Source organism: Salmo salar, chromosome ssa13 (assembly GCF_905237065.1).
Source record: "Salmo salar chromosome ssa13, Ssal_v3.1, whole genome shotgun sequence".
In the NCBI taxonomy this organism is placed as follows: Eukaryota; Metazoa; Chordata; class Actinopteri; order Salmoniformes; family Salmonidae; genus Salmo; species Salmo salar.
Window position 1 is genome coordinate 2,489,696 of NC_059454.1, and position 21,750 is coordinate 2,511,445.

The 21,750-nt window shown below is 42.0% G+C and overlaps 1 protein-coding gene across 1 annotated transcript in view; it reads left to right on the forward strand.

The window, feature by feature from the left end:
* The first annotated feature begins 5,352 nt into the window (after positions 1-5,352).
* Positions 5,353-21,750, forward strand: part of LOC106566326 (ubiquitin-like modifier activating enzyme 1) — a 74,799-nt gene continuing 58,401 nt past the window's right edge. The window contains 1 exon segment of the mRNA XM_045692799.1: positions 5,353-5,624. The gene's annotated coding sequence lies outside the window, so the exon portion shown is untranslated.

Below are 21,750 nucleotides of genomic sequence, written 5' to 3' on the forward strand. Positions count from 1 at the left end.
ATCTGGACCAGAACAGAGAGGAGTGGTGTAGGAGTAGATCTGTACCAGAACAGAGGGAGGATCCTGAGAGGAGTGGTGTAGTAGTAGATCTGTACCAGAACAGAGGGAGGGATCCTGAGAGGAGTGGTGTAGTAGTAGATATGTACCAACTATCAAGTGATATACTGTACCGGTCAAAAGTTTGGACACATCAACTCATTCAAGGGTTTTTCTTTATTTGTATTATTTTCTACATTGTAGAATAATAGTGAAGACATCAAAACTATGAAATAACACATATTAAATCATGTAATAACCAAAAAAGTGTTGAACAAATCAAAATATATTTTATATTTTTATATTCTTCAAATGGCCACCCTTTGCCTTGATGACAGCTTTGCACACTCTTGGCATTCTCTCAACCAGCTTCATGAGGTAGTCACCTGGAATGGATTTCAATTAACAGGTGTGCCTTGTTATTAGTTAATTTGTGGAATGTCTTTCCTTCTTAATGCGTTTGAGCCGATCAGTTGTGTTGTGACAAGGTAGGGTTGGTAAACAGAAGATAGCCCTATTTGGTTAAAGACCAAGTCCATTATGGCAAGAACAGCTGAAATAAACAAAGAGAAACGACAGTCCATCATTACTTTCAGACATGGTCAGTCAATACGGAACATTTCAAGAACATTAAAAGTTTCTTCAAGTGCAGTCGCAAAAACCATTAAGCGCTATGATGAAACTGGCTCTCATGAGGACCGCCACTGGAAAGGAAGACCCAGAGTTACCTCTGCTCCAGAGGATAAGATCATTAGAGTTACCAGCCTCAGAAATTGCAGCCCAAATAAATGCTTCACAGAGTTCAAGTAACAGACACATCTCAACATCAACTGTTCAGAGGAGTGTGTGTGAATCAGGCCTTTATGGTCAAATTGCTGCAGAGAAACATCTACTAAAGGACACCAATAAGAAGAAGAGACTTGCTTGGGCCAGGAAACACGAGCAATGGACATCAGACTGGTGGAAATCTGTCATTCATTTTTCAACAGGACAATGACCCAATACCCCTCCAGGCTGTGTAAGGGCTATTTAACCAAGAAGGAGAGTGATGGAGCGCTGCATCAGATGACCTGGCCTTTAGTTTATTTTGGGTAACAGACATATACAACAAAATGTACAATGTGGACCCAGACGATATCACTTGAAAGTATGAATTAAAAACGCTTGTTTCCAAAGTGGTCCTCGATGGTAAAAACAATAACACATATAGTGATTAAAAGGCAAAATTACAAACCACCATAAAAACATTCATTTATATTGACATCCTAAAATTGCCACTATTCACTGCACTTCTCCCTAACCTTAAAAATCAACTGTATTAAAACAATCTATTAATTGCACATCATACCGATCCTTCAGATAATACACCTGACCAGCAGTAGGGGGCGCAAGGGGCAGTGGAGTGGTTTCTCTTACTTTGACAACCTTGTCCAAATGAAAACCTCTGCTTGCTTTTTTAAAGCTATTTCTACTTTTTCTTTGCTTGATATCCAAGGGGAAGTTATTCCATAGTTATTCTATAGAAAAACGTGCTCCTCGCTGTAGTGTTTACTCTTGGGATTTTACAAGACATAACACTAGCTCTGGTATTGTAACTGTGTTGGTTATAGACCATGTCAACGTGGTTTTTCATATAACCTGGGGCACAATCGTTTAAGATGTCAAACATATGATTAAGTTTAAGTTGGTTCACTCTGGAGTCCAAAGGCAAAAAGCCCACCTCCAATTCTCACTTTCCTGCTTAATGTAGTCAATAAGGTGGATAAAGTAAGTATCAGTGGAATGAGAAGTTCTCAAGCCAGACTGGAGTTCATAGAGCCAGACTGGAGTTCATAAAGCCAGACTGGAGTTCATAGAGCCAGACTGGAGTTCATAGAGCCAGACTGGAGTTCATAAAGCCAGACTGGAATTCATAGAGCCAGACTGGAGTTCATAGAGCCAGACTGGAGTTCATAGAGCCAGACTGGAGTTCATAGAGCCAGACTGGAGTTCATAGAGCCAGACTGGAGTTCATAAAGCCAGATTGGAGTTCATAGAGCCAGACTGGAGTTCATAAAGCCAGACTGGAGTTCATAGAGCCAGACTGGAGTTCATAGAGCCAGACTGGAGTTCATAAAGCCAGACTGGAGTTCATAGAGCCAGACTGGAGTTCATAGAGCCAGAATGGAGTTCATAGAGCCAGACTGGAGTTCATAAAGCCAGACTGGAGTTCATAGAGCCAGACTGGAGTTCATAAAGCCAGACTGGAGTTCATAAAGCCAGACTGGAGTTTATAAAGCCAGAATGGAGTTCATAGAGCCAGATTAGAGTTCATAGAGCCAGATTACAGTTCATAAAGAAGATTGTTCTCCAGAAGGTATCCCTCAAGTTGATTACAAACTCATCTCTCAACAACTTTGGATGAGGTTCTGAGGATTGACACAGGCCTGTAGTTTCCTACATTTGTTTTACTGCTCGTCTTGTGGAGTGGAACCACCCGGGCTGTTTTGAAATCCTTGGGGAACGTACCACTACTAATAGAAAGGTTTACAATATGAGTTATCATTCTAGCAGTGACACGAGCATTATCCTTTATGAATCTTGCTGGAAGGTTATCCAGCCCAGTTGCTTTGTTGGTGCTCATTAAGCATAGTAGACTGGAAACGTTGTCCTCTGTTACCATGCACAGCTCAAACAAATAATCCCTTGCTATGGTAAAAGTTGTTAATGAAAGACTGGCCATAGTGTGTAGAGCAGGTGGGTAACTTCTTAACCAGAGATGAGGCTAGAGTGGTAAAAACTGTGTTAAAAATAATTTGCGATCTTTGCCTTGTCATAGCATAAATATGAATCAATATCCAGGCCAATACTACAGGATTTTACCTTATGGGGAGTTTTTGAGACAATGTCCTTTAAAATGTTCCACAGTTTATGAAGTTGATGTAAGTAGTCATTAACAGCATCTATGTAATGTTGATATTTGGTCTTATACATTTTGTATCTTGCCTGGTTTCTACAGTTACTTTAACCATCATAATCTTGTAGTAGATTTGTCTTTCTGAATCTGGCCAGGTAGCGATCCCTTTTTCTGATGAGGTCTAAGATCTCGGAAGTGATCCATTTCCCTGACTGCTGTTTGATTTGAATTTGTTGGATTCAAACTTGTTTCATTGGAGCCAGAGAGTCGAGTGCAGACAGAAACAGATCTTTAAAAAGACACCAATCTTGATCAACATCATCACAGTTTAGTACATGAGACCAATCCAAAATTCCAAGTACTTCTACAAAACGTTCCTTTGAGTGTTGTTTCATAGACTGTAATTTAATGTAGTTATTATCATTTTGGATGTCTTACGGGTACAGTAGGTTACCATATGATCACTAAAACCAATATTTAAGACTCCTGACTGACAAACGTTCTCTTAGTCTGATACAATAATACAAATCCAAAGTTGATTTACTGTCAATACCCACCCGGGTTGGCTCAACAATCAGTTGTTACAATCCAAATAACTGATTTAAAGTTATACAGGGCATTTACTAGTGTACTTCTCTGGGATGGTAACTGCACATTTAAATTGAAATCGCCAAGCAGAATACATTCTCTATCAGCAAATATATTGTGATCACAGCAATTCAATTCAAGTCAGTCATAGAAATGATTCTGCTTAGGAGGCCGATAGCAGAAACACCAACAAGTACAGGACGACATTCAGGAAGAAGTGTTTCTACCCATGTAACCTCAAGACCGTCACCGTTTCGGTCAATTCTATGAACGCTATAACCCGGTAATTCAACCTCATCATCCTCCATTGAGCCTTGTCTCAGTCACAGCAACTACTGCAGCCCGTGTGTTAGAAGCAAGGAGTTTAAAGTCCTCTAATTTAGGCAGCAGGCTCCGTGCGTTCACATGGATAAAGTGAAGTCCTCTCCGATTGAAACAGTCAAACGTCATTTTCTGTGCCCACTGCCTAAACTTTGACTATCTCATCTAGATTGCACTCATCATCCCTGCTCGTGTCCAGCAGCCCAATGATTGGCACCACATTTACCCAGCATACATTGCAAACAAGCGAAATGTTACTTTGAAACTTTACAGCTTCATCATATTGACAAGAGTCAATATGTCGCAAGCCACTGCTTTTGAATTCTTCCTTACGGTCTTACCACAGTTTAGGCATCGTTTCATTAGCTTGCTTTGTGGTGTTTGGGCCAGGACAGGTGTGTACATCGCCACAGAATAGCAGACTGAAAGTAACAATAAAATTGTTGAGGTTAACACCGGTCTCAGCTGCGCTGCAGCGTTTCCTGTGTACCTTCCCCCCGAGCGGGTCAGCTGTTCCCGTAGGAAAGGTGATATCAGGTACCGGTAAAGTTCTTCATGGCCGAAGTTCACACCATGAAAGGGAAGTCTTTCGGTGTAGGTGGAACGAGAGTTTGGGATAATCTCCATATTTGAATTGTAGAATAAATCAGAAACCCGAAGCAAAACTTCTGGCTAGAGACATAATAGTGGAGACAGGATGAGTTCATTAGAGTTACCAGCCTCAGAAATCGGCAATATACTGCACCTCAGATTACAGCCCAATCATCCAACCTCAACACAATTGAGATTGTTTGGGATGAGTTGGACCGCAGAGTGAAGGAAAAGCAGCCAACAAGTGCTCAGCATATGTGGGAACTCCTTCAAGACTGTTGGAAAAGCATTCCAGGTGAAGCTGGATGAAAGAATGCCAAGAGTGTGCAAAGCTGTCGTCAAGGCAAAGAGTGGCTACTTTGAAAAATCTAAAATGTATTTAGATTTTTTAAATATTTTTTGGGTTACTACATGATTCCATATGTGTTATTTCATAGTTTTGATGTCTTTATTATTATTCTACAATGTAGAAAATAGTAAAAAATAAAGAATAATCCTTGAATGAGTAGGTGTGTCCAAACTTTTGACTGGTACTGTATGTTTCAGTAAGATTGGATTTATAGCATATATAACAATGGTTATCAGCTGTACTGCAGAGATGGAACGTAAAGTCACAGCAAATGAAGGTTGTGTTGGCAGCTGCAGAGAGGTATTTGGGTGTGCGAGACTTGACATCAGAAGAGTTACAGGGTGTGTTCAGTGGTGGTGTCCCATCCTTTCAGGCTGTTGGCCTGAGGTAAGACTAGATAGATATAAATAGTGGAGAATTATGTTTTCTTTTTTTGTGAGTGTAGTGTTAGATGGTACGGTATTTATTTATTTTTTCTCCCCCAAGCAAAGTTTCAGGTAGTTCTACTCCAGTCCGGTAGGTGGCGGTAATGCAACATGTATTGGATTGCCAACCACCGTTAAATCTCATTGAAGAAGAAATACGTGCTGGCTGCAAGCGTGACTTAGAGAGACTCCAAGCGGTGCTGGGAATACCCGGCCGGTAACCGTCCAGCAGTGTGACAATTCACCTCTCTCGACTTTTGGCAGATGAAAAACGGACAATAACGTTAGGATTCGTTTTTTTGAAGTTTGTTAGCTAAGCTGGGGTTGTTTTTTAAAAATTTATTTTTGTATTTTTTTTGTATTTGAAATAAAAAAAAATATATATACTACGGACCAGGCCCGAGTAATATCGGATGTGGTGAGTTTTGAATACTTATTTCGCCAATGCTAACTACTGCAAATAGCTACTGAACTTGGGGATTCAGTCAACACTTGAAAATGTCGTTGGAATTCGTTTTAGCTAGCTACTTGCTAACAACTACGCAAGTCAGTGTTTAAAAAAAAATTAAATCCTGTCAATTAACTACTTGGCCAAAATTAACACCAAGAAAATGTCGATACATGTTTTATACTTGAAGTATTTATCTGTATAACACGCTGGTTAATAACGTCCTGAAGGAGTCGATAACTATAACGTTAGCTCTTTGTTAGCTAACTCATTTACTGTAACCGTCGTTAGCAAAATCACTGACACAAGCTAACGGATTCAGTTAGCTAATTAGCTAGCTAGCTGGCATGATTTAACTTGGTTAGCTCGTACTGCGTCGTCGGCTTTGTTACAAACATGAATCCAAACGGGGCAGCGTTTGCTTAGCTACCCATGTCAATTATAACGCTTGTAAACCAACGACATGGGAACATTAACAAGTCCCCCTTTGTGCACTGAGAATATGTTGTACTTATGCAGAGGAGAATTAATTAATTTGACATTTTCTTGCTACGACAGAGATCCGAAACCCCTTGCCCCGGCCTCTTTTCCCTCTGCACCCGAGAAGAAGCGGCCCATTTGGGCCTTTTGTGATTTGCCAACCCCCCCCCCAAACACTCATTCGCCTCAATTCTCCCAAGAATGCTGACCCCCCCCCTAACCCCAACCCCAAAATATGGCAGAGCAGTTCCATAACATTCACTTGGCTTGTGAGCCATCTATTCCAACATGCTATTGTTTGCATTATTTTTTGGAGCATGTAGAACAAAATGTGGATTATACAGCAAACTAAGTTAAGTCTCAGGTTGTTTTTGACCTAGTGATGCACCCATACCACAGATGGAAGGAGCCCAGCCCTTATCCAACAGTGCAATTCAAGAAGAAGAAAGTATTTACCAAGTAGGCTAAAGTAACACAATAACGAGGCTATATACAGGGGGTACCGGTACTGAGTCAGTGTGCAGGGGTACAGGCTAGTTGAGGTGATCTGTACATGTAGGTGGGGGCGAAGTGACTATGCATAGTTAACAAACAAACAGCAAGTAGCAGCATTGTCTATGGGGGGGGGGGGGTCAAAGTAAATTGTCCGGTGGCGGTTTTTATGAATTGTTCAGCAGTCTAATGGCTTTGGGGTAGAAGCTGTTGAGGAGCCTTTTGGTCCTAGACTTGGCGCTCCGGTACCGCTTGCCGTGCAGTAGCTGAGAGAAAAGTCTATAACTTGGGTGACTGGAGTCTCTGACAAGTTTATGGGCTTTCCTCTGTCACCACCTATTATATAGGTCCTGGATTAAAAGTCCCAATGCAAATTTACACCTAATATTTCTATTTTATTAGTTATTGCATAAAAACCGATCAGAATATCGAAGTCATGCCAGAATTGTTTCTTGCAGGGTGTGACGTAATATGGACCCGCAAGCCAGCCTATTTACTGTTAACGTAAACTCCAACAGAAATACAGGGTCATTTAAAAACCCTGGAAAAGTCATGGACTTTGAAGTGTTTCCCAGGCCTGGAAAAGTTCTGGAAAATTATTAAAGAAAATTGAAATTTAATTTCTGTTGTCATTTATTTATGCAGTTTAAAAATATTTTATCAATAAAGTAAAAATCAGCCAGGATCGGGATGACACTTCTTCACCGTGTTTGTATTTTTAAAAGCATCACCTGCATGTGTGGGAGATGAGTGGGCCGTTGCTCAACAAAGAGAGACTGTCACAATGCAGCAGCATGTACGCCTATAAAATGATGGAGAACAGACTAATAACTAGGTAGCCAATTCAAAACCCATCTTTAACCTTCCAGTTAACTGTTTAGCTATTATTAGCATGCATTAATGTTTTCATGATTATTTTTTAACTATTTTTGACGAAACAAACAATTCACTTCACCATTGTATTAGTGGGGATTTGATTAAAATCATAATTGTGAATCAAAATCATTTGTGAATCGTGAACACAAATTTTAGGGAAAAAAAAATATTAGATGTAGGCTGTCTTTTTAGATTTGTGGTTTCAAAACTTAGTCAGCAAAGTAGCCTAAACACTTCTTCTAAAATAAATTACAAAACTAGAAAAGGTACATTTCCTGAAGACTATTTGTGGTCTTGCTTCAGCTGAATAAAAATATTTTTAGCCTGCCATAGCCATTTTGATCTTTCGATATATTGAATGAGCGAATTATTTAAAAAGGTATGTATTTGGTTGCCATGTTATACATCAAAGGTGGTCAACCATCCTCCAGGAGAGATAATGGGTGTGCAGGCTTTTATTCCAGTACCCCTCTAACAAACCACCATTTTAAAGAAATTAGCTGCTCAAACGGACCTTGATAAACTGGCTCTGATGTGTTTGAGCAGGAGCCTGCACACCCAGTAGCTCTCCAGACTGAGGGTTGATCACGTGTGTTTTATAGAGTTGCCTAACAGCCTCCCAGTGTCGATAGCCACATGGGACCCGAGAGCAGCCTCCCAGTGGCGATAGCCACATGGGATCCGAGAGCAGCCTCCCAGTGGCGATAGCCACATGGGACCCGAGAGCAGCCTCCCAGTGGCGATAGCCACATGGGACCCGAGAGCAGCCTCCCAGTGGCGATAGCCACATGGGACCCGAGAGCAGCCTCCCAGTGGCGATAGCCACATGGGACCCGAGAGCAGCCTCCCAGTGGCGATAGCCACATGGGACCAGAGAGCAGCCTCCCAGTGGCGATAGCCACATGGGACCAGAGAGCAGCCTCCCAGTGGCGATACCCACATTACGCTGACTTGTTTTATATGTAGAATTATTGGTAATGGAAATTTGGTTAAAAGTCATGGGGTAATCAATGGACATACTGTACATTGGTCGTCTGAAATCAATTGGCGGCTAAAGAAAAGTGCGTCAGGTAGCCTAGTGGTTAAGAGTGTTGGGTCAGGAGCCGAAAGGTTGCTGGTTTGACTCCCCGAGCCGGCTAGGTGGGAAATCGGTCGATGTGCCCTTGAGCAAGGCACTTAACCCTAATTTGCTCCCTTAAATCGCTCTGGATGAGCGTCTGCTAAATGACTAAAATGAGAACTGAGTGCATGGAATCCAGAGATGCTCTGTAGGCCAATCCAGTAGTAGGTAGGGGTTCAAGCTCTCCATCACTGTGATGGATTTCCGTCGTATGGATTCTGGAGAGGTCGTTTTTTGAGATCAGCGTAGATCCTCAAACATATATCCTATATCTGCTACATTTGTTAGATTATTTATTTTTGTTGACGTAAGGTAGGTGGTTGCCGCAGCGACGCCTCTCCAAACAGCACCCTGGAGAGATGTGCTGGTTATGGACAAAAATATAAAGGCAACATGTAGATGCTGTTCCCATGTTTCATGAGCTGAAATAAAAGATCCCAGAAATGTTCCATAAGCACAAAATGATTATTTCTCTCAAATTTTGTGCACAAATTTGTTTACATCCCTGTTAGTGAGTATTTTATTCCTTGTCAAGATAATCCATCCACCTGACAGGTGTGGTGTATCAAGAATCTGATTAAACAGCATGATCATTACACAGTTGCACCTTGTGCTGGGGACAACACACAACACAATGCCACAGATGTCTCAAGTTTTGAGGGAGTGGGCAATTGGCATGCTGACTGCAGGAATGTCCACCAGATCTGTTGTCAGAGAATTTTATGTTAATTTCTCTACCAGAAGCCGCCTCCAATGTCGTTTTATAGAATTTAGCAGTAGGTCCAACCGGCCTCACAACCGCAGACCACGTGTAACCACGCCAGCCCAGCACCTCCATCTGGCTTCTTCACCTGCGGGTTGTGGGGTAGGGAGGAGTATTTCTGTGTAATAAAGCCCTTTTTGTGGGGGAAAACTCATTCTGTTTGGCTGGAACTGGCTCCCCATTGGGTCGGCCTAGCTCCCAAGTGGGTGGGCCTATGCCCACCTATGCCTGCGCCCCTGCCCAATCATGTGAAATCCATAGATTTATTGCCTAATCAATTTGTCAATTGATTGATTTCCTTATATGAACTGTAACTCAGCAAAATCTTAAATTGTTGCATGTTGCGTTTTTTATTTTTGTTCAATATATTTTGCGCTCTAGCCTTCGACAAAGTGTGCGCTGTTTATCACAGGGCGGCACCGGTGAAAAGCCCATATGCCACTGGTTGAGTAAAATTGTCATTGTTTTTGGGCAGAATTGTGAGGTTTTGTGTGTTGGAGGTGCGTCTTGGTCCGTTTGGCTCAGAAAATGCCACCCGTGTCAATCTGCCCTATGGCCGCCCAATCCTGCCTAATGAGTGGGCCGGCCGTGCTCGTCATCGGCCAGTTCTAGGGATTCAAAAAATAAATCCTAGAGGAAACCTGGTCTGCTTTCCACCAGACACTGGGAGACATTCACCTTTCAGCAGGTACAATAACCTAAAACAAGGCTGAAAATATACACTGGAGTTGCTTACCAAGTAGACATCGAATGATCCTGAGTGGCCGAGTTACGGTTTTGACCTACATTGGCTTGAAATAGACTGGTAGGACTTGAAAATGGCTATCTTGCAATGATCAACAACCAACTTGACAGAGCTTAAATATGTTTTAAGAATAGTGTTCAAATATTGTACAGTCCAGGTATGCAAAGCTCTTACATGCTGGCCAAATCTGCTCTGCATGTTGATTTTTATCTATCCTCACCGGACACATTCATGACACACAGGTTAAAATACCCAAACCAACTGTGAACCAACTATATTAATTTGGGGACAGGTCAGAAAACGCATTAAACGTTCATGGACATTGAGCTAGCTTGCTGTTGGTGGCGTATTTGTCCTGAGAGATGAACATTGGCTTGTTATTATACCTGAAATACTTTTTAATATTTTTTTTCTGAATATTTTTCGAATTTTCACCCATTTTGAGTCACGTAAAATTGTGTGTTCTCTGACAATTACGCCAAAAAATGAAAAAAAAAAGGGAAATCTAGTTGTCTTAAATGAATAAGAAGAAATTAATTTATCTGGCGGTTGGCAACCAACTTTAAGGTGCATTACCACCACCAACTGGATTGCGGACTTTGTTCATTTGTCAATCACCCATGTGGGTATATGCTTGTAAAACACCAATGAGTAGATTGTAGAGGCGGGACTTGCAGTGTGTCAATCCTCTAAAATATAACCACGTTTTATTTTAGTGCCTAGATATGCAGACGCGCTTGGAAAGATTCACAGCTGTAATCGATTACCAATGGTGACTCTAACATGTATTGACTCGGGTGTGAATACTTATGAGAATTCTGTATTTGAATTTTCAATAAATGTGCCAAAATCTAAAAAACATGTTTTCACTTTCATTATAGGGTATTGTGTTGTAGATGGGCGAGAATCCTATTTAATCAATTTTGAACACAAGAAAATATAGAATAAGTCAAGGGGTATGAATACTTTCTGAAGGTACTCATGAGAAAGTGCTGCTGCACAACCAAATTTCGCAATTGCACTGTTTTTGTATTCTACTATTGTAACTCTCAACATTAAGTTGAGACCCCGACATAAAATCCAGAGGTCCGTGTCGTCATATGTAACTATGGCCCTGGTTTTAATGGTGGCTACAGCGATTGAACCAGTCCTTTTTTGGGGGGGTCAAAAAGTTGGAGAACCAATTGCTGATTTCTTGTACAGCTATAGTGTCGGGTGTAAATGTAAAATTGTAGGGTGAGAGGATTGACATAAATATGCAGCTTAAATTTTTTTAATCATGAATATTCAATATTTACTTTGCAAGCTCACCAGCGATGGGGCATCAAGTAACAATTACTAACATAGGCCTACTGGTCTTTTGGTATGAAATCGCTTGAAATTGATAATTTACTTAAAGCTTGCATTTGGAATTTGTTAAAATGTTATTATTACATTTTCAAAATATGTTGTAGACAAAATAATAAAAAGGGCTTTCTGGTAGCCTCAGACTGTGTGTATATATAGATATTTATTAAACTTGACTTGCTCTTACACTACACAAATTTGCCACATTTGTTTCTGTCCCAGACAGGGTGAAATCCTATGAACTTGGGCTAGGATCAGTATGTTGGTACTGGCGTAGTTTGAGCGGGTCAAGGATGCACTAATGGCTGTACCGTTCTGTCGGGACCTGTCGTGAGTTTTCTGTTCTCCAGACCCGTGTTGGAGTAAAATCAACTATATGTAGGCTACTAAGCCCTGCGATTTAAAAAAAAAATGAAGACACAAATTACTAAAGAGAGAGAGCCAGAGATCAATATAGCCTAACCAGACGACAAACAAACCTGTCCCCCCTCCTGGCCTCCCACAAATTCTGCTCTTTATGCTCCTGAAGTTGCCAGTAATGGGCTACACCAGCGGTCAAGCAACCTTTTCCATTTGGAGTGCCAAGTTCTCTGACCATTTCTACTGACCCTGCGTGCCAGTTATGATATTCATATGCACATTTTCATGGGAAAAGTTTAATTTTAATTTATAACGATCTTCATATTGCGATGTCATGTGGTTAATCAAAATTCTAACTTCTATTGCCAACAATGTAAAAAATAGGCTACATAAAGCCAACAAATAAAAACATTGCAGCCTGCAGGTAGAAAATATCCTGATTTAAAAAAAAAAAATCCTATAAATCACATTGGCTATCCATGGACTGTCTGTAAGGAACTTGAAATATTGTAATAACTATTAACTTGGGTCTGGCCAGAAGCTAGCACTAGCTAACTTGCAACATTAATATAAAATATTATGGTCCTTTAGCATTTCCCGGCCCAGTGAGCTCCAGACAGACACAGCTGTAGTCTATAAGAAGTAATCAGGTAGGTGTTATATAAAATGTCCACTGGATCAGAGTGGTTATTGTAAGGGAGAGAGAGCTGGAACGTGTTTTAAAATAGGCTACGTTGAGGAATTAGTGTCATTCTCAATGGATGTAAAAAAAAAAAAAATCTTTGTTTACTTGCAATTTGAGGCCGAAGAGAGATTTTTGAGAAGCTCCACGGTGATGGGGAGTTAACAATCAGAAATAGTATCACATCCCCAAAAGGGCACATTTTATAGGCCTACATTCACAGACAGGCCAGGTAGGCTAGTTCTATCCGTAGTCAGGTGCGTGTCCTCACTCTACATGGACAGGAGCGCTCCAAACAAAAAGACAATGAATAAATAGACATCTCCGTGAATGAAATAAACCAAAACGTATTTCTCACAACTGTAGCCTAGGTTGTGCGCTCTGCGAACGTGACAACTGTAAAAACTTGAATAATCATATATTGAATGCATTAACAGAAATTACTATAACCAAACAAACCTTGTAGATTTGAAATGATGGTAATTCATGTTAAATGTACTACTGGTGTGCCATCCCCACGGCCTCCGCAATGGATTAGTCTACTCAGACAGGCCTCCGCAATGGATTAGTCCACTCAGACAGGTGTGCCATATTTTCTTTTTTTTATGCAGTGCATTTGGAAAGTATTCAGACCCCTTGACTTTTTCCACATTTTGTTACGTAACATCTTTATTCTAAAATGTATTAAAGTTTTTTCCCCTCATCAATCTGCACACAATACCCCATAATGACAATGCAGAACAAGTTTTTAGACATTTTAAAACGGATCATATTTACATAAGTATTCAGACCTTTTACTCAGTACTTTGTTGAAGCACCTTTGGTAGCGATTACAGTCTAGAGTCTTCTTGTGTATGATGCTACAAGTTTGACACACCTGTATTTGAGGAGTTTCTCCCATTCTTCTCTGCAGATCCTCTCAAACTTTGTCAGGTTGGAATGGGAGTGCCGCTGCACAGCTATTTTCAGGTCTCTCCAGAGATGTTCGATCGGGCTCAAGTCCGTGCTCTGATTGGGCCACTCAAGGACATTCAGACTTGTCCTGAAGCCACTCCTGCGTTCTCTTGGCTGTGTGCTTAGGGTCGTTGTCCTATTGGAAGGTGAAGTTTCCTGAGTGCTCTGGAGCAGGTTTTCATCAAGGATCTCTCTCTGTACTTTGCTCTGTTCATCTTTCCCTCGATCCTGATTAGTTTCCCTGTTGCTGAAAAACATCCCCACAGCATGATGCTGCCACCACCATGCTTCACCGTAGGGATGGTGCCAGGTTTCCTCCAGTAGTGACGCTTGGCATTCAGGCCAATGAGTACAATCTTGGTTTCATCAGACCAGAGAATCTTGTTTCTCATGGTCTGAGAGTCCTTTAGGTGCCTTTTGGCAAACTCCAAGTGGGCTGTCATGTGCCTTTTACTGAGGAATGGTTTCCATCTGGCCACTACCATAAAGGCCTGATTGGTGGAGTGCTGCAGATATGGTTGCCCTGGAAGGTTCTCTCATCTCCACAGAGGAACTCTGGAGCTCTGTCACTGACCGTTGGGTGCTTGGTCACCACCCAGACAAAGGCCCTTTTCCCCGATTGCTCAGTTCGGCCGGGTGGCCAGCTCTTGGTAGAGTCTTGGTGGTTCCAAACTTTTTCCATTTAAGAATGATGGAGTCCACTATTCTTGGTGACCTTCAATGCTGCAGAAATATTTTGCTACCCTTCCCCATTAATCTCAAGGATGATTAACGGGAACAGGATGTACCTGAGGGTCGGCCGGTAGCCTATTGGTTAGAGCGTTGGGCCAGTAACCGAAAGGTTGCTAGATCGAATCCCCGAGTTGACATGGTAGAAATCTGTTAACCCACTGTTCCCCGGTAGGCTGTCTTTGTAAATAAGAATTTGTTCTTCACTGACTTGCCTAATTAAACAAAGGTTATATATCTCAGTAAAAAAAGAAACGTCCCTTTTTCAGGACCCTGTCTTTCAAAGATAATTTGTAAAAATTCAAATAACTTAACAGATCTTCATTGTAAAGGGTTTAACACTGTTTCCCATGCTTGTTCAATGAACCATAAACAATGAATGAACATGCACCTGTGGAACGGTCATTAAGACACGAACAGCTTACAGACGGTAGGCAATTAAGGTCACAGTTATGAAAACTTAGGACACTAAAGTGGCCTTTCTACTGACTCTGAAAAACACAAAGATGCCCAGGGTCCCTGGTCATCTGCATGAACGTCGGGAGACAGGACGGACAGCTGATCGTCCTCGCAGTAGCAGACCACGTGTAACAATACCTGTACAGGATCGGTACATCCGAACATCACACCTGCGGGACAGGTACAGGATGGCAACAACAACTGCCCGAGTTACATCGGTAACACACAATCCCTCCATCAGGGCTCAGACTGTCCACAATAGACTGATAGAGGCTGGACTGGGGGCTTGTAGGCCTGTAGTAAGCCAGGTCCTGGCTGGTCCTCACCAGACATCTCCGGCAACAACGTCACCTATGGGCAGAAACCCGCTGTCGCTGGACCAGACAGGACTGGCAAAAAGTGCTCGTCACTGACGAGTCGCGGTTTTGTCTCACCAGGGGTGATGGTCGGATTTGCGTTTATTGTCGAAGGAATGAGCGTTACACTGAGGCCTGTACTCTGGAGCGGGATCGATTTGGAGGTGGAGGGTCCGTCATAGTCTGGGGCAGTGTGTCACAGCATCATTGGACTGAGCTTGTCATTGCAGGCAATCTCAACGCTGTGTGTTACAGGGAAGACATCCTCCTCCCTCATGTGGTACCCTTTCTGCAGGCTCATCCTGACATGACCCTCCAGCATGACAATGCCACCAGCCATACTTCTCATTCTGTGTGTGATTTCCTGCAAGACAGGAATGTCAGTGTTCTGCCATGGCCAGCGAAGAGCCCGGATCTCAATCCCATTGAGCACGTCTGGGACCTGTTGGATCGGAGGGTGAGGGCTAGGGCCATTCCCCCCAGAAATGTCCAGGAATTTGCAGGTGCCTTGGTGGAAGAGTGGGGTAACATCTCACAGCAAAAACGGGCAAATCTGACACAGTCCATGAGGAGGAGATGCACTGCAGTACTTAATGCAGCTGGTGGCCACACCAGATACTGACTGTTACTTTTGATTTTGACCCCCCCTTTGTTCAGGGACACATTATTCCATTTCTATTAGTCACATGTCTGTGGAACTTGTTCAGTTTGTCAGTTGTTGAATCTTATGTTCATACAAATATTTACACATGTTAAGTTTGCTGAAAATAAATGCAGTTGACAGTGAGAGGACGTTTCTTTTTTTTGCTGAGTTTATATATATCTTTGAGGAGATGTTTAGTCAGTGTCCATGGTAATCATATACTCTTTCTGCCATATACATGCCTTAAACTACCATAAACCCCTTACCGAAGGAAACATCCCAAGGATCCCTTATAGCACGGACAGATTTCAATCTGCCCTAGCCAATGAGGGGCGGATTTGGAGAGCGCACATATAATATGACATTTGAAATGTCTCTCTTCCTCTGAAACGTTTTTGAATGTTTAGTGTTCATTTTGATTTGATTATTTCATTTTTTATTTAAAAAAATTACATCTTTTTCACTTTGACAATGTGAACAAACATATGTTTCCCATGCCAATAGAACCCATTTGAATTGAGAGATTGTTGAGGCAGAGATACGGTATATAACGGCTAGATGGTTTCGGCCCTAACAGTGGGATTCGTCCGAAGGACGGTAAAGGTCTGCTTATCGCTGTTTCCTCGTGTGGACAGAGTTTTTAATGGAAGTGGATCCTCTCGCTTCGCGTCTTCCTCTCTGGCTGAGGCCACCCCTTCCGCCAGAGATATTTAGAGGAAAGAGTATCTACCTCTGCCATTTTGGTTTTGTTCCCGTCTTGGTGCTCGCAAATACAGGAATCGCGAAATACACAGGACTCGACCAGCTTTAACGACATAGTGACTCGACATTATAGTCCCGATACCTATTTTTTTTTCTCACCCCCCCCCCATTTTTTTTATTTATTATTTTTGTCAGCAGAACAATCATCGTTATTGAGGTTTACACACACACACGCTGAGCGGTTTGCACAGAGAAGGGGCAGAGAAGGATTATTGGTAAGCCAGGCAAATCAATGGGTACTACTAGCTACTGAATGTATATACATACGGTTATTTCCTGCTCGATTTTTATGTTTTTCATTTTAAAGCCGCATAGTCATAGCCTAGATGTTGCACTCGGGTTTTTTGTTGTTGTTGATGTTTGCTATGCTATTCAGCGGCTCTGTTGTAGCTAACGGTAGCAGCACAGCCATACCTCCGGTACCGTTCTCTGAGTACTAACGTTAGGCCCCGGTCCACGGACCGACCGCATGAAGGAAGGGCAGTCATCGTTTTACTCGTTTTTCTTATTCGTGTTCCGACCGTGTTCAGTAGTGATCCACTTAACCAAATGTACTTTATTTGATTTTAAAATGTGATTTTAGCGAGTCAGCGGTACACGGCCTACTAATAATATATTTGGCCTCTTGCTGATGCTGTTGCCGGACATTTAACGTCCTTTGTTGTTCACCGAAAACGACAGATTAAGTTACGGTGTTTATTCTGGTTCGGTGGTCCGGTGCTGACTGTGTCATCCAGTGAAATATTTTGGGTCATTCAGTCGAAATAACGTGGATTGTTATAGCCAACAAAACAGATGTTATGATATTGCTTTCTGTTTCTGTTTTGAGCTTTGCTGTATCATTGTGGTGTTTTAGATTTATTTTTTTATTTGATTGGGTCAATTTTTCATTTTACCTTTTTGATATGAGTTACTTTGTAGCCACATAATGACACTTAACTCTCTCTCTAGCCTCAGTTTATCCCGTATACATTTGTCGTGGCAGAAGATCAGTTGTTTATTGTCGCTATGCGCTAATTAGTTATAATACTAGGTCGGCAGGCAGCTGCAGTGGATGCGGCATTTCCGTCTGTCTTGTTGGCTGGTTGTCATGAATCTAGAAGTTACGGTCTGTTCCCCACACTGTCCCGGAAACACCGGCTATCCTATCTTGGTGGGACTGTTAGTTGATTGCTATTTACTTACAAGCTATTTACCGGTAGATTCGTCCAACGTTTAAAGACCCTATAGCTTTTGTGTGCGATCTCCAACCCGTTTTCTGATTGTTTAGCTATGACGTTTTTAATTCTGTCGCAACTTTTTTTTTTTAAATGACTGATTTGCTTTGTAAACAGAGACTATTTTCCTTATTATGTTTCTTTTTGTCGTGTGATGACTACACTGTCATCAATAAACAGACGTGCTCGAGTTAAATGGCTTCCTCTCTGTATCAGATACTGTTGTTCTATGTGGCCTTGGCGACAGCCCCCCCCCACCACCACTGCAGTAAAGTTATACTGAATCAGCGTTTTTAGTGTTGAGGCAGAGATTGGGGGGGGGGGGGCTTACATATAATTAACAATAGCAGTAGAGATTGTGTGCGACTTTCTTTATAGTATAATTAAGTGTTAAGGCCCGAGGGTGTGGTGTATATGGCCAATATACCACCGTTTAGGGCTGTTCTTACGCAAGATGCAACGAGGAGTGCCTGGATACAGCCCTTAGCCGTGGTATATTGGCCATGTACCACACACCCTCAGGGGCTCCCGAGTGGCGCAGCGGTCTAAGGCACTGCATCTCAGTGCTTGAGGTGTCTCTACAGAAACCCTGGTTCGAAACCGGCTGTGATTCGGAATCCCACAGGGAGGCGCAAAATTGGCCCAGCGTCGTCCGGGTTTGGCCGCGGGTAGGCCGTCATTGTAAATAAGAAATTGTTCTTAACTGACTTGCCTAGTTAAAGGTTAAATAAAGATTTTAAATAAAGGTTACATCAAAAAATTAATACACCATAAACCACCGAGGTGTCTTATTGCTATTATAAACTGGTTACCGGGGCGGCAGGTAGCCTAGTGGTTAGAGCGTTGGACTAGTAACCGGAAGGTTGTAAGATTGAATCCCCTGAGCTGACAAGGTAAAAATCTGTCGTTCTAGCCCCTGAACAAGGCAGTTAACCAACCCACTGTTCCTAGGCCGTCATTGTAAATAAGAATTTGATCTTAACTGACTTGTCAAGTTAAATAAAGGTAAAAAATACATAAAAAAAAAAGAGCAGTAAAAATAAATATTGTCATACCCTTTGGAATACTGTCTGTTGTACAACGGATGTGTCGAATCCTTGGTTAAAAGCGCATTCCAGCCTGTGTCTATTCCACAAGTTAGCCCGGCTAAATCTATGACGTCAAAATGCCTATTTACTCTGTTCCATCTGACGGCACAATCCACTGTCATCAGCCAAGGCAGGGAAGTTTTATCAACTTGATCTCCACTATAAAAAGCATCTAAACATTATCTCACATTTCTTTTAGACTTAACATTTAGTTTTCAACAGTGGAGATTTGTATAAACCTTGTTTTCTGTCTCTCCGACATTTGCAACATTGTTTCAATATTCAAATCGTGCCTCATTAGCATCAGCTAATGTTATGGATGCATCCAAATACATGTCACTAGAAAACAACTTAAACAAATGCAGCTACTTTGCTGTTATTCTGTCTAGCCGTAGTTAGTTAGCTAGCAAGCGAGGGATAAGAACGTTGCCAGCCAATATGGAAATGGAACAGTTAAAACGAACGACTGGGTTGCGTCTCTTGCAACCGAACCAATAGAATGAACGACCAGCCGGCTTGGGTAGCAACCCTAGATTTGTTTCTGGACTATATCTGGTGGAAGGATTTAAATAATATGAATAAATTAATCAAAATAACGTTTTAATAAATGTCAATCATTATTTGAGTTATGTTGCTAACCTGTTGTGTAAAAGTGATAATTCCCTCTAAGAGGTGTTTAGAGGATATATTGGTACGGTTTGCCGTCCCTCGACTTCGTATCGGGCCTAACACCTGTGCCAATACATCCTCCAAACACTGGCTTCTCGTGCATTATCACTTAAATATGACACGGCTGTCAGCCAGTCAGCATTCAGGGCTTGAACCACCTAGTTTATAGTACACAATACCAGTAGAGATGGGGTGAGCCTTCCTTATAGTATAATACCAGTAGAGATGGGGTGGGCCTTCCTTATAGTATAATACCAGTAGAGATGGGGTGGGCCTTCCTTATAGTATAATACCAGTAGAGATGGGGTGGGCCTTCCTTATAGTATAATACCAGTAGAGATGGGGTGGGCCTTCCTTATAGTATAATACCAGTAGAGATGGGGTGGGCCTTCCTTATAGTATAATACCAGTAGAGATGGGGTGGGCCTTCCTTATAGTATAATACCAGTAGAGATGGGGTGGGCCTTCCTTATAGTATAATACCAGTAGAGATGGGGTGGGCCTTGCTTATAGTATAATACATAATACCAGTAGAGATGGGGTGGGCCTTCCTTATAGTATAATACCAGTAGAGATGGGGTGGGCCTTCCTTATAGTATAATACATAATACCAATAGAGATGGGGTGAGCCTTCCTTATAGTATAATACATAATACCAGTAGAGATGGGGTGAGCCTTCCTTATAGTATAATACATAATACCAGTAGAGATGGGGTGGGCCTTCCTTATAGTATAATACCAGTAGAGATGGGGTGGGCCTTCCTTATAGTATAATACCAGTAGAGATGGGGTGGGCCTTCCTTATAGTATAATACCAGTAGAGATGGGGTGGGCCTTCCTTATAGTATAATACCAGTAGAGATGGGGTGGGCCTTCCTTATAGTATAATACCAGTAGAGATGGGGTGGGCCTTCCTTATAGTATAATACCAGTAGAGATGGGGTGGGCCTTGCTTATAGTATAATACATAATACCAGTAGAGATGGGGTGGGCCTTCCTTATAGTATAATACCAGTAGAGATGGGGTGGACCTTCCTTATAGTATAATACATAATACCAGTAGAGATGGGGTGAGCCTTCCTTATAGTATAATACATAATACCAGTAGAGATGGGGTGGGCCTTCCTTATAGTATAATACCAGTAGAGATGGGGTGGGCCTTCCTTATAGTATAATACCAGTAGAGATGGGGTGGGCCTTCCTTATAGTATAATACCAGTAGAGATGGGGTGGGCCTTCCTTATAGTATAATACCAGTAGAGATGGGGTGGGCCTTCCTTATAGTATAATACCAGTAGAGATGGGTGGGCCTTCCTTATAGTATAATACCAGTAGAGATGGGGTGGGCCTTCCTTATAGTATAATACCAGTAGAGATGGGGTGGGCCTTCCTTATAGTATAATACCAGTAGAGATGGGGTGGGCCTTCCTTATAGTATAATACCAGTAGAGATGGGGTGGGCCTTGCTTATAGTATAATACATAATACCAGTAGAGATGGGGTGGGCCTTCCTTATAGTATAATACCAGTAGAGATGGGGTGAGCCTTCCTTATAGTGTAATACCAGTAGAGATGGGGTGGGCCTTCCTTATAGTATAATACATAATACCAGTAGAGATGGGGTGAGCCTTCCTTATAGTATAATACATAATACCAGTAGAGATGGGGTGAGCCTTCCTTATAGTATAATACATAATACCAGTAGAGATGGGGTGGGCCTTCCTTATAGTATAATACCAGTAGAGATGGGGTGGGCCTTCCTTATAGTATAATACCAGTAGAGATGGGGTGGACCTTCCTTATAGTATAATACCATTAGAGATGGGGTGGGCCTTCCTTATAGTATAATACCAGTAGAGATGGGGTGGGCCTTCCTTATAGTATAATACCAGTAGAGATGGGGTGGGCCTTCCTTATAGTATAATACCAGTAGAGATGGGGTGGGCCTTCCTTATAGTATAATACCAGTAGAGATGGGGTGGGCCTTCCTTATAGTATAATACCAGTAGAGATGGGGTGGGCCTTCCTTATAGTATAATACCAGTAGAGATGGGGTGGGCCTTCCTTATAGTATAATACCAGTAGAGATGGGGTGGGCCTTCCTTATAGTATAATACCAGTAGAGATGGGGTGGGCCTTCCTTATAGTATAATACCAGTAGAGATGGGGTGGGCCTTCGTTATCGTATAATACCAGTAGAGATGGGGTGGGCCTTCGTTATCGTATAATACCAGTAGAGATGGGGTGAGCCTTCCTTATAGTATAATACCAGTAGAGATGGGGTGGGCCTTCCTTATAGTATAATACCAGTAGAGATGGGGTGGGCCTTCCTTATAGTATAATACCAGTAGAGA